Here is an 8,125-nt window from a genome sequence, read left to right as displayed (position 1 = left end):
TTGTAACAAACCCCTCACTCACAAGGTTTCCAATTGCATTACGAATCTGAAATTGAACAACATAACTCATAATGTATTCATTTCCCCCAAGAAAATGAAGCTGGAAATAGCTTGAAATTTACCCAAAACAAAGAATTACTTACATGATTCAGGCTGACTTCCTTGGATCCCTATTTGTGCATTTCCTCCATCAACTGTGATTGCATTCATTCATATTTTGTTAGGTGCCATACCAAAAATTTTCTCAACACTATTTAGGGTAGTATAAAGAATGTTACCTCAGTAATATGGGTTGATGGTCCCCCTGCCTACATCCTTTCCATGATAAGAATCCTTAGTGATGAAATAAGATTGGCTCGTCTCATTCTTTCACTAGCTGAGACTCCCATGTTTATGAGATCCATGTCAATGGTCCTTGTAACCATGAAACTCAAATGCATTCAATGGCTTCCAATTAACATAGTTCTTTCAGAGCTGAATAATTTTGTGATGATAATGCATTCAATATACAACTAAATGAACTGACAATCCTCATTGCCAAAGATGCACAATGGTTACCAGTTGAATGATCAGTGGCAAATTGTTGAAGTGCAACTTCAAGAAGCCAGAATGATTCTACCACATCACACCTTTCAACCTGCAGAATTGGAATGTAAGATATCCTTTTATTGCCTCAATCTGGCTTTAAAAAATTCAGGAATATAACCCACTTTTGTCTACATAGGATTTTCTTACCCACTCAGAGAATTTGATGCGGGTGAGGGCTTCGCTTATTCTTATTAAGGTTTCAATTTGGAATGGAGTCATTGTGATAACCTATACAATTCATTCAGGAGAACAAGTTAACATAACATGAGAATTGTCCTGCATCTAGATGCATTCTTCAGTAGAAGTATGAGATATACTGTTACTTTTCACGTGTGTAACTTGTAAGCATACTATACAGAAATTGAATTTGAGAATATATTGAGCTAACTTTCTTGCTACTGCCAGGGAAGTTTCCCTTCCTACGCATTTCAACATAACCACAAATCAGATCTTCTGCTGCCTCATCAGATATCTTAGGATGTATATGTTGTCTTGCATAAGTGATATACGAAGTGAGAGTTAGGAGGTCGAATGCATCCAGCGTTTGGTCCTAGAATCATAATGTAGTTCACATCAAAAATATCAGGTCATTGGACCCCCCATTAATTACGACATAGTATTGACCAAATCAGAACTTACCTCCAGCTCGTCATAATGTAATGCAACAAGATGCCTTACAAGGAGCTTGCCCATTTGTTCATCAGCTTTATCAAGCACTAGGTAGATCAAATCAAACCTGGAGGCATTTTTTGTGATTCTTTCATACTTCAGTGACAACAAATAAATTCTCTAGCTTGAATTCTAAAACCAAACATACTCCACCTAGAAAGCAATGTTGGAGGAAGTTGCATATTGTCAATCACTGACGATCTTAGGGTTGTAGCGTGAACCACTAGGATTGGCACAAGCTAAAATAGATGTTGTTGCATTCATAGATGCTATGATCCTAGCCTTTGCAATTAACATTATTTGTTGTTCCATAACCTACTTCAAAGGAATGACCAAACATTGATATACAAGTCAACCAACAGCATAGATTACAAAGTCAAGAAACCAGTAAAAGCACATAATTTGAAGAGCTCAGAGAAAAACACACCACATGTAACATGCTATAGGCATTGTCTTACATCTTGTCAAACTCATCTATGCATCAAACACCCCTATCACTCATTACCAATGCTCCACTTTCTAGAACCCATTGAGTTCAAAGAAATAAGCAGTTTATATAGAATAAAGTGGTGGGTAGCAATGGGGGAGTAGGCAGCCCAAAGAGCTCAATGATCAACAAATTTAGTTAATAACTTACTATTTCACTAGTTTCGAGATCCTTTGATACATAAGCAGTCAAACCAACTGCAGAGCTCCCACAACCACTTGTATAAATGCCTTGAGGAGCCAACTTATGCACATACTAAAGTAGTTGAGACTTGTACCTAGATCCCCAACAAGAAAGATGTTGATATCACCATGAAAAGTAGTGCCTGAAGCTAGCTTTACTGCAGTTCCCCCGAAAAGTTGTTTAAGAAGCATAATGGTTAACATATGGTTCAAAGAACATGCAAAAAATTACCAGTTAATCAAACATGAATGCAAAGAAAGATACATGCCACAAGAGCCCTTTCTTTACATCTTCTAGCTCCCAAATACTTGGAGCTAAGGACCTAGTGAGCCTCTCATAGATATCGAACATGCGAGATAGTTCTTTCAACTTCTCAATTTGGAAATTGGCAGTCAAAATTTGATTTCAGAGCTTGCAAAATTCATGTTATATACAAAAGGTAAAAAGTATGAGTTTATACCTTAGCTTCATAATCAGCTGGTGACATATCACCCTCTTGAAACGAGGCAAAACTATCACTATTGGTATCACGTTCCATTGGAACTTCGGCTTGCAATCTTGTCTTGTCTGCCTTTTTTAGATGAAGACAATCGATGTAGGTTTGCACCAACAAATGATTTACAAATTAGAATTAGAAATCATAGAATATAGCATTAAGGTCCTCATTTCCAACTTAAATGGACTAAGATAGGCTTGAGAGCTTTGCTTTAAATACAGATTTCACAATCCTTTGGTTTGGTCCCACTCTAACTATCATAGCTCTGAAAATCCTAGTAACCTACAAAAAAAAACCAATGTCAACCTCCAAATGCTAACACTTGGCAAGAAAAATGAGTGTAGAATTGTTATATCATGTAATGTCAGACACACCTCGATTTGATCACCAGGTTTGGCCGCATCAACAAGTTTGTCGTGCATCAGCAAGCTAAAAGTGTGTAGGATTTCTCCCTTTGGAATGGCATCAGGCATTTCTTGTAACCTTACAATCTGCTTATCAGCAAACCTAACCACAAAGTAAAAGGATATAGTTATCTTCAGAGTCTTGAAAATGCAGCTTCAAATCATGCATAAACTAAAATCAACAAGTTCCTACCTGCATCTGTTATGCATCAATGTCAAAGAATTCATAGTAGCACATTCTGGCCTTGCACAATGTGTAGGTTCATCAATCTAACCTAAGCATTTGAAGCATAAAATAGGATGTGAATACAAATCCAACAAAAACACTTTTAGACAGCAAGTACCATTGTACGTAGTGAAGAAAAGATATGAGATTTTTTTTTCAAAACATGAAATATGTTTGACAAAATTTGGTAGAAGATTCTCATGGAATATGAGAATAAAATTTTCTGTGAAAGTTCTCATACAGGAATTTTTTCACACTAAAAAATTGTGCTCTCTCATATATAGCTTTCATCAAGAAAACATCTCAATGTGAGAAGAACCTCATGTACGGTGTCCTATTAGTTCCAATTAAGGTTACAGAGAGCAGATCAATAGTGGTCCTGCCACAATAAGGAGTAAGATCTTATTTGCAAAATCTTGGAATCTAAAAGCTTCTGAGATCACTTTCATAAGAATGAATCTATTTAAAGCCATAGATTCTCTGCCACAGTTTATGCAAAATAGAATTGAGAAACAAACATAACATACAATGAAGACACAATTAACTATTATATTAAGAGTTCAATTGCAATCCAACGAATTACCACTATCAACAAGTACTAGTGCTAGAGCATATCCACAAACAAGGCACCTAAAGAATGCTTCTTTGATTTCTGGTATAATTGAGCTGCACCGAATTATCATTCCTTTGACTAAAACCATCTTCTCAATATCTAGATTTCAAAGACAACAAAACCCCCTTATTGGATTTTTCAAATAGCATTGAACAATGAAGACGTAACTTTGAAAAGCATTGCCTACCTGATGGATTCAGATCTTGCATGTTAACTGTATCTCTAAGATTGAATATTCTTGCCTGAATGCAATGGTAGTTATATGTAATTCTAATGCATATTTATGTGCATAAATAAACAAAATTTGAAACAACAAAGTCATTAAATGAAAACATACTAACTGACAAAACATATTTTTCCAAAAATACAATTCAGTCACCTGTATGTGCTTCTCCCATAAAGGCTTGAGGTGAATAGCTGTAAGGAAACTCAGGTGCGAAAACAACTTCCTACACTAATCTCATAAGGAAAGTATGATGCAAATCCTATTAAAATCTTCTACACTTACAGATTCAATATCATGTAAACAACAATATTGTAGCCAACCATGCATACAAAAAATAGACAGAGAAAGGAACACATAACACAAGAATTTTTCGATGGGGAAAAACCTTTCAGTAAAACAAACCCACCCCTTTAGAACCTACACAATGTATTATCTTCAACATGAGGTTACAATACACTTGCAATGCAAGTTCAACATCAACAACAGAACACTCCAGTAGCTACTCGCAGTACCAACAATACACCTTTTTCGCATCGCATCTCTTTGTAACCCTAAAAATGCTTATAACATGTGATTCACTTTAGGGCTACTCCCAAAAGGTAAACCGTATTAGGGTTTTATGATTCTTTGAGAAAATAGGAACCCCAAAAAAAATTTCGAGGTCATGCCCCGAACCCCACTATTGGGGTAGAGTGTATAGTACTCAAATATCTTAGTTGCCACATGTCTTCACCTATCATTGAATCTTCCTAACATAGCTCTTACATGTCATAGGAATCCATCATAACCGTTTTAGTCATGATCTCCTTACACACAATTAACGATGTCGACACATCAACATTATTTGCAAGAAATACATTTTACAAAACAAATAATAAGAACAAAAATTATACAAGGTTGAGACACCTTATTCCTAACAATAGCTACATCCATAAATACAATGGAAAAAATGGCAAGAACTTCAAGAGGATATCTGACCATCTTTCCATAAACTTCTTGATCATATTCAAAGATGTTCATTGCATCAATATTCAGCGAATCACCTTCGACTTCCATTGTCTAAATGAGAAATCAACTAAATTAAGTGAATAAAAAAGAAAATGTGCTCAACCAATAATTTGAAATGAGACTAGATGGTAACCATAAGAAGCCAGCAGGGACAAATTTGAACCTGTTCCAAGAGCTTCATGTATTTCCCCTCAAGGTCTGAAGGATCATTCCTAGAATTCCTCAGAAAGCACTGAACTACTTGATTGACATCGTGAACACTTATGTTTTTTCCCCAAACAAGCATAGTGGGGATTGCCATCAAGGTCACCCTCAAAAGACTAGAGCATCTAATTATAACAGCCAAAAGAGGTAATTAATGTGTATTTCAACAGAACATATTATACAAATTGAAAAGAAACGATTGACTCAATTGATAGGCAGTTCTCTGTCCAAAAGGTTTCTTGGTACAAGGCAATATCTTCAAAATAGGTTTCTTTAATGTAGAAGGCACCAAAAATTGGTACATAGGCATTTGCTATGCCGATTCCCTGAGGAGGCAGTTGCTTAGACAGTTAATGTGGACCACCCATTGAGGTTTGTAGAATAGAAGGGTTGTATGGTATGACCCATTTGATAGGACCTTGAGAATCTCCATGGTTGAACTGAACCAGAATCTGGGTGTGCAGGCTAACATACCATTAATATAGTTTTTAATGCTTCTCACTAGCAATAAAGCATGTTTTATTAGCCCATTATTTAGTTGGTTCACCTTTATTACTTCAAACAATCTAATTCAATGTTTATAACAGTAGAGTTTTGATTATTAGAATATGATACATTTTCTATTTTGGTATGTCCAGGTTACATACTCCATATTTTTAATATATGGTTCAATTTCTTTTTGTACTAATCTAGTTTTAATTGCTTTAAAAAATTTTAAATCACTATTTTTTGGAATTATCAAGTATAGATTAACCCAGACTTTGCTAAAGGCCATAAAGCATGAGGAATGGCAACTTTACACATCTGGAATTCATGACGTGAATGACAACTTTACACATCTGGAATTCATGATGTGAATGAAAATCTTCATCCATATAATGTTGTTTTAAAATTTAGGACTTTGTCTTGTTATGTGTTGTGATATATAATTAATATTTGTCGAAATTGCAAGAAGAAGCTTGCATAGAGACTTTTGTTTGATAAAAGTGAAAATGATGATCATGAAAGAAGCATATTGACAAAGCTGAAGCAAAAGTGTGGTTGTCAGTTTACTTCTAAAATAGAAGGAATGGTATGCTGCATCATACATAAATAAAAAACTCACTTTGATTCTTATCAATGAAGTTACTCTAATTGTAAATTGTGTAAAAATATGTGTGCTTGTATGTAGGTCACAGATTTAACATTAGCAAAGAAGAACCAAGGGCATTTTGACAATTATCTTAATGAAAATTCTCAAGCACATCCTAGCATAGACTTGATTGTGATAGTTTTGACAACTGGGTTTTGGCCGAGTTACAAACCATTTGATCTTAACCTGCTAGCCGAAATGGTATGTCCATTTTGTATATAGTATAACTTTTAAATTTGCCAAATTTTGAAGCAGTTTAACATTTTGACCTTTGCTACTTAATGCAAGTAAGATACGTAGAGGTGTTCAAGCAATTCTATTAAACAAAGAAAAAGCATAGAAAGCTTACATGGATATAATCTCTAGGTACTTATAATATTAATGGGAAGTTTTACTGCCTATGGAACTTGTTGTTACTACTTACTAGGTAATTTCCTTTTTGGTTGTTACTACTTACCATATAATTGTCTGGTTGTTGTATCAAGACTGAGGAAATTGTGACGAATTTGGGTTTGGAGCCTCAAGAGGAGGGCATTAATCAAGCTCCTCTGTAGCTCCATCTATAGCAGATGTGGAAACTTGACTAAGTGTCAAAAAACTCAACTTGTTCAGACCTGAAAAATAATTATGTTGGTAAGGAAAGTGAGGACAGTGCCATGAAGCAACAATGGTTATGAAGGTGTGAAAAGGTCACAATGGTACTGAAGCAAAATTTCAATCAAAGAATAAAAAAGTTAAAATTTAGCATCTACTAGATGTGTAATCCAAGGCTTTTATTCTATTTGGGAATGTTGTGTCACTATTCACCCTGTTGCAAGCAGGTGTACATGAGGATAAAATGAAAAGTAAGTTCCACCCTTCAAAAATGATTATGCTGGTAAGGACAGTGAGGATAGCGCCATGGACATTTATATGTAGCCTGAAAATGGTGTTATTGAAGGTTGGTTTTGCAAGCATTTAACTTGAGGAACACAGACAAGGTTTAGAGCTTAATGTGCTTGTTTTATTAGCTCCAATGAAAATGGTTCTAATGATATTTTTGGTATTCATGTTCCCTCTTCATGAGAATGAGCTCACTTTGATGTGTTTTTATGATGACACATTACAAATGATTAAAGGAAATGACTATGCAATGAATCAAAACATGTATGTAGCTAAATAATATGGCAAAATATGAGTTTATTGTTTACTACTAAGACTGAAAAGAGAGATGACAGACCTATTATTAGTCACAAATAAAACTGTAACAATTCAATCCATAGGTTTTAATGCTATATAATCAACATGTATCACATCCAGATGTTAGCTAGCTATTGTAGGCTTCTGTAAACCACTTTGGGACTAGTAAATGACCACTTTCAAGTATGATATGAAGTATGATCTGCAACAGAGAGACTGATATTATCCTACACAGGTTTGATATGAAATTTTCAGCCATCATATTCAGTGCCATGAATCTAATATGCACTTTCAGCCACTATATCCCTTCAGACCTGGTAAGTTTGAATGACACCAAATTTTTCTTTGCTTCAAGTGACTTGGAGGGTGACTTGGTGAGCTGACTCAGTGAGCTGACATGGCGAGCAGACTTGGTGAGCGAACTTATACAGTCAACTTGGTGAGGTGACTTGGTGAGCATACTTGAATAGTTGACTCGATGAGTCAACTTTGGGAATAGACCTAGCAAGCCAACCTTGTCAATAGCCTTAAAGAGGTGACTTGGTGGGGCAGATTGGCAAGCCTATGTAGAGAGCCCCATTTGGTGAGACGAGATGGTGAGTCAACTTGGTGAGACGACTTGGAGAGCTAACTTGGTGAGCAGACTTAAGGAGTAAACTCGTTGAGGTGACTCAGCGAGATGACTTGATGAGCAAACTCAGAGTCAACTT

At 35.6% G+C, this 8,125-nt stretch overlaps 1 pseudogene; it reads right to left on the bottom strand.

The window, feature by feature from the left end:
• Positions 1-308: 308 nt before the first annotated feature.
• Positions 309-5,201, bottom strand: LOC149556222 (DNA replication licensing factor MCM4-like; annotated as a pseudogene).
• Positions 5,202-8,125: the final 2,924 nt, after the last annotated feature.

This window comes from Cupressus sempervirens, chromosome 5 (genome assembly GCF_028749045.1).
Source record: "Cupressus sempervirens isolate cs-2001-9-10 chromosome 5, ASM2874904v1, whole genome shotgun sequence".
Taxonomy (NCBI): Eukaryota; Viridiplantae; Streptophyta; class Pinopsida; order Cupressales; family Cupressaceae; genus Cupressus; species Cupressus sempervirens.
The sequence above is the reverse complement of the archived record's forward strand: the minus strand, read 5'-3'. Positions and strand labels throughout refer to the sequence as shown.